The sequence below is a fragment of the Macrotis lagotis genome, chromosome 1 (assembly GCF_037893015.1).
Source record: "Macrotis lagotis isolate mMagLag1 chromosome 1, bilby.v1.9.chrom.fasta, whole genome shotgun sequence".
In the NCBI taxonomy this organism is placed as follows: domain Eukaryota; kingdom Metazoa; phylum Chordata; class Mammalia; order Peramelemorphia; family Peramelidae; genus Macrotis; species Macrotis lagotis.
The window spans coordinates 759,809,350-759,820,507 of NC_133658.1; the positions used below are offsets into that span (position 1 = coordinate 759,809,350).

At 34.5% G+C, this 11,158-nt stretch overlaps 1 pseudogene; it reads left to right on the top strand.

Moving 5' to 3' along the window:
- Positions 1-3,542: 3,542 nt before the first annotated feature.
- Positions 3,543-4,026, top strand: LOC141488088 (small ribosomal subunit protein eS19 pseudogene; annotated as a pseudogene).
- The last annotated feature ends 7,132 nt before the right edge of the window (positions 4,027-11,158 follow it).

An 11,158-nucleotide genomic window follows, 5' to 3' on the forward strand; every position in this document is an offset into this window, starting at 1 on the left:
AAAGGCAAATGAAAGAAAAAATACATGATAGTCAATAAGCCTAAACAGTCTGTATACATACATGGGAAGACAATACTGGTAATGGTTGAGAATTTTATTTCTCTTAAGGCAGTTGAGAGGAGCATATTTAGACAGAGACTATGAGTATAAATTGATTATAAAGTGATGACACTTTAATTCATGAGTTTTGTATTTCTATTGGGACAGTTGTAGGGAGTGCAATTGGATAGAGAAGAGGGGTATAAACATTATGGTTTGATGATGCTTATGGCTCTTGAGAATTGTATTTCTAATGGATAGTTGAAGTGAAGCATACTTGACAGAGGATATGGGTATGACATGGTGATGATGCTTATATCCCTTGAGAATTGTACTTCTATCTGGACAGTTGAAAGGAGTATACTTTGATAGAGAATGTGGGTGCAAAACAGGTTTAAAACAACTAAGATATAAAAAAAAAGATTATATAAAGAGAAGGGAGAGGCATTAGAAAATAAATGCTGCCCCCAAAAGAGACATAAAATACATATTATGGTAGAAGGAAAGAAGAGGGTGTGTGAACACTGAATACATTTCACTCTCAATAGATTTGGCTCAAAGAGGAAATAACATGTATTCCCAGTTGGGTGTAGAAATTTATCTTACCCTTTAGGAAAGTAGGAGAGGAAAGGGAAAAGAAAGGAGAAAGAGGGATTGATAAAAGGGAGGGTAAAAGTAAAAGTAAAGAAAAATGTTAAAGGGGGGAGGTAGAAGAAAAGAAAAGGTGCTTAATAGAAAGAAGAGCAGATTGAGGGAAACAGAAGTCATAAGCAAAGCATTGGTGAGGAGGAATTAGGGGAAAGCAGAGATAAAATTACAAACATGGAGAAGATAGGATGGAGGAAAATTTAGATTATATTTGAGAATGTGAATAGGATAAACTCATCCATAACAGAAGAAGATAGCAGAGTGGATTAAAATTCAAAATCCTACTATGTTGTTTATAAGAAATACATTTGTAGTCAAAAGATACACTCAAGAATATATTATAATGGGGTGGCTAGGTGGTGCAGTGGATAAAGCACCGGTCTTGGAGTCAGGAGTACCTAGGTTCAAATCCAGTCTCAAAAACTTAATAATTACCTAGTTGTATGGCCTTGGGCAAGCCCCTTAACCCCATTTGCCTTGCAAAAGCCTAAAAAAAAAGAAAGAAAAGAAAAAAAGAATATATTACACTTTATATGAAGAAAAAAATCAGGTATACTACTAAAAGGAATAAGGAAGGGAACTACATCTTCCTAAATGGTAGGATGGAAAATGAAGTAATTTCAATATTAAGCATACATGCACCAAATGGTAAATCTTACAAATTCTTAGAGAAATAAAAGGAGTAATAGGAAGACATAGACAGCAAAAGTAAATGAGAGATGGGGGAAGCTAGGTGGCACAGTGGATAGAGCACCAGCCCTGGAGTCAGGAGGACCTGACTTAATAATTAGCTAATTGTGTGACCTTGGGCAAGTCACTAAACCCTACTGTCTTGCCAAAAATAATCAACTAAATGAGAGGGGGATCTCAACCTCCCTCTTTCAGAATTAAATAAATTTAAACACCAATTAAAGATAAAGGAAGTTAAGAAGGTACATAGTATTTTAGAAAAGTTAGATATGAAAGACCTGTGGAGAAAACTTAATTGGGATAGAAAGTAATATGCCTTCTTCTCCGTCATACATAACTACACAAAAAATGACCATTCATTAGGGCTCAAAAACCTCACAATAAATGTAGAAAAACAGACATTTTAAATGCATACTTTTCATATCACAATGGAATAAGAATCATATTTAATAAAGGGCCATGAAAAGATAAATTAATTGGAAACCAAATATCTTAATTAAAGAATGAGTGGATCAAATAACAAATCATAGGAATAATTAATAACTTAATCCAATACAATGACAATGATGAGACATCTTGCCAAAATCTGTGACATGCAGCTAGAGCAGTTATTAGGGAAAATTTTATATTTCTAAATATTTAAATGAGTAAAAAAGAGAAAGAGAAGTTCAATGAATTTGATGATTTTAGATAGATACTGTTTATTACTTTAAGGAAAATTTCATTTAATTCCTATAATCTCTAATGTTTTTAAGAAGAGCAAGTGCTAGGGGCAGCTAGGTGGCATAGTGGCTAGAGCACCAGCCCTGGAGTCAGGAGGACCTAAAAAAGCTAGAAAAAGAACAAATTAAAATTCCCAAATAAGTACCAAATTAGAATTTTTGAAAGTAAAAGAGAAATTAATAAAACTGAAACTAAGAAAACTTTTGAAATAATAAATCAAACTGAATAGATTTAATAAAACAAAACAAAATAGATAAAACTTTGGTTATTCTGATTTAAAATAAAAAACCACCATTAAAATTGAAAAGAATACTTATTAAAAGAATACTTACTAAAAGAAAACTTACTAACAATGAGGAGGAAATTAAAATGACAATTCAGTGCTATTTTGCCCAACTGTATTCCAACAATTCTGAAAATTAAGGTGAAAATAAAGTATATTTATAAAAATTAAACTGGCCATATTACCATAAGATTAAATAAAATACTTAAATAACCCCATTTCAGAAAAAAGAAATTGAACAAGCCATGAATAAATGTCCTAAGAAAAAGTTAAAACTGAATTCTATCAAGCATTTAAGAAAAATTTATTCCACTTCTATATACACTGTTTTTAAAAGCTAGGTGAAAAATGAGTTATGCCAAATTCCTTTCCTGATACTAACATGGTGCTGATATCTAAGCCAGAAAGAGCCAAAGCAGTCAAAATAAATTATAGAACAATCTTTCTAATGAATATTGATGTAAAAATTTTTAAATAAAATTTTGGCAAAGAGATTACAGAGATTATTGGATAATACACTATAAATAAGGCTTATGCCAGGTACACAAGGATGGTTCAACATTAGGAAAATGATCAGCATAATTGACCATATCACTAACTAATCTAACAGAAATCATATGATTCAATAGATGCTGAAAAAGTCTTTGACAAAAATATAATACCTGCTCTTTTTTTAAAATTTTATTTATTTAAAACAATAGTGTTGTGACTAGTCCAAGGTCACACAGCTAGGCAATTATTAAGTTTCTGAGTCTTGATTTGAAATCAGGTCCTCCTGACTCCAGGGCTGGTGCTCTATGCACTATACCACCTAGCTGCCCCTAGCACTTTCTCTTCTTAAAAACATTAGAGATTATAGGAATCAAATGAAATTTTCCTTAAAGTGATAAATAATATCTATCTAAAACCATCAGCAAGCATTGTAGATAATGGGAATAAACTAGAACCATTTTAATAAGATCAGGAGTGAAACAAGGATGTCTATTATCATCATTGTTATTCAATATTGTATCAGAATTGTTAGCTATAGTGATAAGAGTAGAAAAAGAAACTGAAGAAATAAGAATAGGAATGACGAAACAAAACTCTCACTCTTTGTAGATGATATGATGATATACTTAGAGATCCCTAGAAAATCAACTAAATAGCCCGTCTCTCCCTTTCCCCTGGCTGGTCGCACAGATCCCGCACGATGCCCGGAGTCACCGTGAAGGACGTGAACCAGCAGGAGTTTGTGCGGGCGCTGGCCGCCTTCCTGAAGAAGTCAGGAAAGCTGAAGGTCCCCGAGTGGGTGGACACGGTGAAGCTGGCCAAGCACAAGGAGCTGGCGCCTTACGACAAAAACTGGTTCTACACGTGGGCAGCCTCCACCGCCGGCCACCTGTACCTGCGCGGTGGCGCCGGCATGGGCTCCATGACCAGCGTCATGCCCAGCCACTTCAGCAGGGGCTCCAAGAGCGTGGCCCTCCGGGTGCTGCAGGCGCTCGAGGGGCTCAAGATGGTGGAGAAGGACCAGGACGGGGGCCGGAAGCTGACACCTCAGGGACAGAGAGACCTGGACTGAATTGCGGGACAGGTGGCAGCTGCCAACAAGAAACATTAGGACACACCATGTCGGATTCATTAATAAATGCCTTGTTCTTCCTAAAAAAAAAAAATCAACTAAATAAAGCTACTTGAAAGAACGAGCAATCTTAACAAAGTAGCAGGATATAAAACAAACTCACAAAATTAGCATTTTTACATATAACCAACAAAGCCAAACCCCAAGAGAGAAAGAAAAGTAGATAAAAGTTAGATAACATAAAATATAGGGTAATCGACCTGACAAGCAAAACACAGAAATCATATGAACACAATTACAAGATACTATTCACACAAATAAAGTCAGATCTAAACAATTCAAAAATTGTTCATTTCAGGCTTGAGGGTCACCAACTCTTAGGTCATTTAGTCATAACTGACCTCTGACCCAAACTCCCTCAAGTAGCTCTCAACATTAAATCAAAATAAGGTTGAAAAGAAAACAGAATTTAGACCTAAAGGGTGATATCATAAGCCAATTAAAAGACTAAGAAATAGTATATCTATGGAAAGGGGGGGAAGGTTTTTATGACTAAACAAGAGATAGAGAACATGAAAAGTTGTAAAATGGATAATTTAAACTACATTCAATTAAAAAAGTTTTTCACAAATAAAACCAAAGTAACCAAGATCAGAAGGAATGGAAACAACTGAGTCAAATTTATAAGAATAGAAGTCATTCTCCAATTGATAAATAGTCAAAGGATATAAAAGTCAGTTTTCAAACATTTTTAATTAGAGAGATGCAAATTAAAATAACTCTGAGATACCAGATCACATCAATCAAATTTGCTTAAATGGTAAAAAGGAAAATGAGCAATGTTGGAGAGTATGTAGGAAAACTGGGACACTAATGTCCTGTCGGTGGAGTTGTGAACTAATCCAAGCATTCTGGAGAGCAATTGTGAACTGGTCCAAAGGTCAATAAAACTTTGCATACCCTTAGATTCATCAATACGCCTAGTAGATCTACATCCCAAAGAGATCATAAAAAAGATGGGGAAGACCCACATGTGCAAAAGTATTTATAGCAGCTCTTTTTGTAATTGGAAGGCTCTGAAAGAAAGTGTGGTAGAGAAGACATCTTAGATTGATGACCAAGTGGAAAATTTACAGAGCTGTTGCACTGACCTCATTGTTATATATTTGTGAAATCTGGATAGTAGACCATTGCCATGGCAAGAAACAGAATCACTTCCATTTAAATGGGATTTCTGAAGATTACTTGCTGTGATAAGGTACTAGTCAGTGATGTTTTCTCAAATGAAACTGCAAAACATTCAAACATTAGCACAAAGAGTACAACTGTGATAGGTTGGCCACATTGTGTGAATGCCAAATGCATGCTTGCCAAAAAAGACAATTTTATGGAGAACTCACATAAGGCAAGTGCTCACAGGTGTTCAGAAAACACACAAAAGACACTCTCAAGGTCTCTCAGAACTTTCTGTGCAGCATGGGATGCCTTGGCAGAGGACCGCTCACCATGGTAGGCCTTCATCAGAGAGGATGCTGTCTTCTATGAGCATATAGAATTGAAGCAAACAAGAAATGCACAAATATAGAGAATCCATCTCAGGTGTTCACATGGACCATTTGTGCATGGGCTAAGGTAGAGTATTCTCAGCTCCTATTGGTCTGATCAGTCACAGGCAAACATACTATAATTTGACTCTTGAATTCTGTTGTCATTTTGTTCCTCTTCGATAATGAAGCACAAGAACCAATCAACTATTAGTTTGTTCTAAAACAATAAAGGAGAAAATATGAGCAAACATAAATTTTTAAATAAAGTAAAAAGTAGAGAGAAACAAATTGTTTTCAAAAGATCATTAAAAATTGCTCAAAATCACTAAGATAAATATAAATGAAAACAACAGGTTTCAACACACAGTTATAATATATATATGTATATATATATATATGGAAATTTGTCAGTGTTGGTGAAATTGTTAACAGAATGCTGCACTAATACATTGTGAGTAGAGATCTATTTGGTCCAACAGTATTGAATTATTTTAGAATTCAACTGAATTATTAACCTCCTTTGACATAACATTTCCACTTTTGGCCACTTTCCTCAAAGAATTCAAAGATGGATAGAAAAAATAATATAAGTAGGTATCCGTGCATGCATATATGTACTTATATTTGGTATGGACATAACTTACATACTCACAAATCATGGGTGTATAAAATATGCATATATATCTTTAAATATATACATATACATGGACAGTAAAATAGCAAACATATCCCAAATTATTAACAGTAAAACTTTTATGGGAGGAAAAATTAGGAACAAAACACATGGGTTATATCTGAACAATCTCTGGTAAATGAATGTAATTGAATACTTTTATAAGAAGAAAAGATATGAGGAATTCATATAAACATGAATCTGTATTTTTGATGTACAGTAAGTAGAATCATTTATACCATGATTTCAATAACATCAATGAAAGAAACCAAAAGGCAGAGCAAATCTGAATTCTAATGACTAATCTTGACTCTAGATAATTTTATTAATGATCTCCAGCTCTTGTTGGGGGCATGAGAGCTAAGGAAAAACAATATCACATGCTGTCAGTGACATTTGCTGTGTTGTTTGATTTGACTTAACTTTCTTCTGGGTTATAATATTAGGATAGTAGTTTCTGAAGTAACAGATTAAAAACAGAAGTTATCAATGCAACTTCAAAAAAAAGAGAGAGTAAGCTCAGGTCAGATGATCCAAATTTCCATAGGGTAGAAAGATGTTAGGTTTTTCTCTTAGTGGGAGGAAGATATAGCCAGAGTTTGAGGAGAATATTTAGGTTTAACAAGGTAGGGTAACTCAATAGAATAAGGGGTAAAGAGTTTCAATGCTGGTGAAAAGTTGAAAGACTTTATTTATAATTGATTGTATAAACATTTTTTGATCATCTAGCAGTGTTCATCAATCTGCATCAGGAACATAGGAAGCCAAGTGATAGGGTTTATGATAGGGCTTACCCAGTGATTAACTTTGGCAATGAGAGTAGTCATAAGTAGTGGAAAGAAGGAGAAATATTAGAGAACTAGTAAAATCACTGTTCAAATGGTTGATCAGAATGTCTAAATATTTTTTTATACTTCCACAATTCAGAAGCTATGTTAGGTTTAATCTAGTACTGAATTTGAGGGGTAGAGCATAGGAAATAGCAGGACAGCTTGTAAAGTCCACTAATTTATGAGCCAGTGTAGTATACTGGAGAAAGGTGCTAAATTTGGAGTCAGCAAAACCAGTGTTCAAATCTCACTTGAGACATTTATTAACACTGAGATTCTGACTGTGGGGCAGCTAGGTGGTGCAGTGCATAGCGCACTGGAGTCAGGAGGACCTGATTTCAAATTGAACCTCAGATAATTTACCTAGCTGTGTGACTTTGGGCAAGTCATTTAATCCCACTGCCTTGCAAAAACAAAAAAAAATAGTGACCAAATCACCTAATCACCTTTGACATTATTGATCATTTTTTTAATCTTTAATCTCTTACCTTTTGAGAAGCTCTATTGTCCTGATGGTCTTAGCTATTGTCTCATCTTACTCCCCCTAAAATTCTAGACATTAAAAGCTTCTCTGTGCTCATTATAGCCAGATTTCCATCTGTTTTTCCTAAGACTCCTATTTCCACTGACCTACTAAACATCTTTACATAGATGTTGCATCAATGCATATAAAACTGAACAAATCTTTCTTACTGATTCTTTTTGTCCTCTAAAGCTGTACTTTCATTTAAATATCCTATTTAAGTTAATAATATTACTATTCTCCTGATAAACTAAGCTAAAACACTCTGAGGCATCTGCATCTTTCTACAGATTTCCTTTATTGTCTATCACTAAGTCCTGTCAATTATCTTTTCACGATCATTTTTTTTAATCCATACTATTGTTGTGATTCTTTACTGAGACTCTCTCATCATGACCCCTCCCCATCTTCATTCTGTAGTTGCCTAGAAATTCAGTCATCTTAGAATACTACTTTTGTATTATCATTCTGCATCTTCACTGGCTCCTTATTATATAGAGAATAAAGTTAGAATTCTTTTTGATGGAAACTATGATTTTCAAGAGGAAGCTCTCACCTCTTCCCCTCCCCAACCTTCAATGCAAACAGGCATTATAATATGTTAAGGAGTTATCTGGCATCATCAAGAGGTTAAGTTATTTGACCAGTGTCACTAGAGTCAAGGCTGAGTTAGGTCTTGAACCTAGGTTTTCCTCTGAGGCAACCCTATAAAGACCCTGGCCTTAGAGTTCTTTTTTACAGGTTATTAATACTCTTCCAAATTCTTACTTTCAAGTCAAACTGATCTACTCATTGTTCTTGAAGTCACTTCGAGTCCAATCTCTCTCATGTCTTTGTCCATGGTATTCTAGCATTTCTTCTCTTCCTCTCTTATCTTTCAAAATATAGTTTGTTCTTTAAAATAATATATCCTTCCTCCTCTTTGTTCCCTAGACCTATAGAAAATAATTGTAAATTATACTTCCATTGAAAAAACAAGTATATTTAGAACTTATAACAATACTTTGGACCAGATAGTATCATAAACTTTATTGGAAATGTTTCATTCTTTGGGCTTTAAAAAAAGTCATGCAAGCTATAAGAAATCAAAAGAACTTAATCCAATTAATTAAATTAATTGTTTTAATATTTAAAATGCTTTGATATAAAATTCTGTGCAAATCAAGTATTAAGAATGGGAGAAAAAGGTCTGCATAAAAACAATTTAAAGATGATATAACCACATCCTGTGTATGGTTGTTTTGCTTGTTTTCTTCTAATAAAAAGTTTTCTTTTCAATCAAGTTGCTAGAAGGAACCTTAAAGATATTTTAGCCAAACTCTTTCATCTGACAGCTGTGAAAACTGAAGCCTGGGAAAAAGTGTTCTTACATTTTTCTCAGGTGATTAGCTTCAAAACTCAGGGTTTTAGCCTAGATCTGCTGACTTAGTTCAGTACTCTTTCCACTATAGCCAAGTATGACTGATCATTTGTTCCCAAAAAAACTTAGCTAAAAAAAGTATTTGGTGATTTAGCTTCCAACCCTGTACTCAGCCTCCCCAACACTCACAGCTCAAATGCAGAGGTGATCTTTCTCTGACTCTTGTCTCTGTCTCTGTCTCTGTCTCTGTCTCTGTCTGTCTGTCTCTGTCTGTCTGTCTCTGTCTGTCTGTCTGTATCTGTCTGTCTGTCTGTATCTGTCTGTCTGTCTGTATCTCTCTCTCTCTCTCTCTCTCTCTCTCTCTCTCTCTCTCTCTCTCTCTCTCTCTCTCTCTCTCTCTCTCTCTCGTTCATTTGGAGTTCATTTCCAAAGAAGAGATTTCACCCTGAACCACTATTCATCCATTGACATGATGCAAATGGAAGTGAAATTAGCAGTGTGTGGTAACTGGGTACATATCTAGCAAATTCAGAAATGACTTGGCATACCAGGAGCAAAAATTGGTGACAATTACAGGTTTTCCAGACATTCAACTGCCCTCATTACAACTTTCACAGCCTCACCATCACACATTATTTCAATATGATCAGTGTTAGGCAAAGGTGTGTGTGTGTGTGGGGGGGGGAATTGAATCATTTGTGAGACAATATTCCTAAGGTCTTCCCCTTTTCTATCAATGATTCCTAAAAACCTATTTTGAGAGGCCATCTTGTTTTGAAATACTAATCTGACATTTCATACAATATAATACTTTTCTTCCTGCTGCAATGGTTCTATGTAAGTCTGTTTGATCTGAATTGTCTCTCTTAACCTCCTTAAAGCTCTTTTAATTCTTCAGCCAATAAAAAGAGAAAAAAAAAGAATCATACCTATATGCTATATTCAAGTTAATACAATAAAAGGGAGGCAGTCCTAGGGCATGGTAAAAACTTCTGGAGCTGAGCCTTCTAACATCCCTGAGTAATACAATTTAGCAACTCCTTACAGATACTCTCACTTTCTTCTGACCATTCATTTATTGCTAAAACCTCTCACCTTGTCCATTATTTATAATTTGTTTATTTTATTTCAGTCATCCATAGTATGCCTGGATGAGTTTTTCAGAAGAATTCTTTTGTTGTTTGCTTGTTCTGTTTTAGTTTAGTTAGTTTTTTTTTTTAGTTTGTTTGGTCCAAGGTCATACAAATAGCAAATATCAAGGGTCTAAATACAGATTTGAACTTAGGTCTTTCTGATGCTAGGGTGGGTTCTCAATCCACTGTACCACCTAGCTGCCCCACAAGAATTCCTTTGAATGAGACTTCTGCCATGAGAACATTATCTTATTTTTTTCTTTTTTCTTTTTTTTTTCTTTTTGAGTCCCTGTGCTCCCTTTGTGCTTTTGAATCTTATCTGGATAAAGGAAGGCATGGTTCTTCCAAACATTTTGGGAGACAGGATAGATTCTAGACTTGGGTGATGATGTCTGCAGAGAAAATAAACTAATAGAAGCATTAAAAACATAAATCCCTCTAGAGATAGATTGAGGGTAAGATTTTTCCATATCCTGAGGTTCTGTACTGTTCTATTAATCTATTAATCCTGGGGCTTCTGAATTTTATGAAAATTTTTCTTCATTGTGAAATTTCTGTACTTAATACATTTTTAATTTCATTGTTAAATGATATAGCTCAGTTTGAACACTAGTATGCTTCTTATAAAGACCCTTACCTAATGTTCTCCTTTTCTCAACTAAATCTCTAACATCTTTCTCCTACAGAGTTCCTACAATGATAATAATAATATAATAATCACTAGCACTTATATAGCAGCTATATACCAGACATTATATTAATTGCTTTACATATTTTATTTCAGTTGATACTTAAATTCTTATAGTCAAGTTACAGAGTGAAAGGTTAAGTGATTTTCCCAAGGTCACAAGTTGTAAATTTGTTGTTAGTAATTTTTCAGTCACATCCAACGTTTCATTACCCCAGTTGAGGTTTTTTTGGTGGAGAAATGAGAGTAGTTTACCATTTCCTTCTCCAGTTTATTTTATAGATAAGGAAACTTAGGCAAAAAGGTTAGGTGATTTTCCCAGGTTCATTCAGCTAGCAAATATCTAAGGCTTGATTTAAACTAAATCAATAGACTCAATGCTTTATCCATGCTGTTACTGAGATACTGACATGACTTCTACCATTCTTCCCAATTCCTCTATCAATTGTAAGTGAAT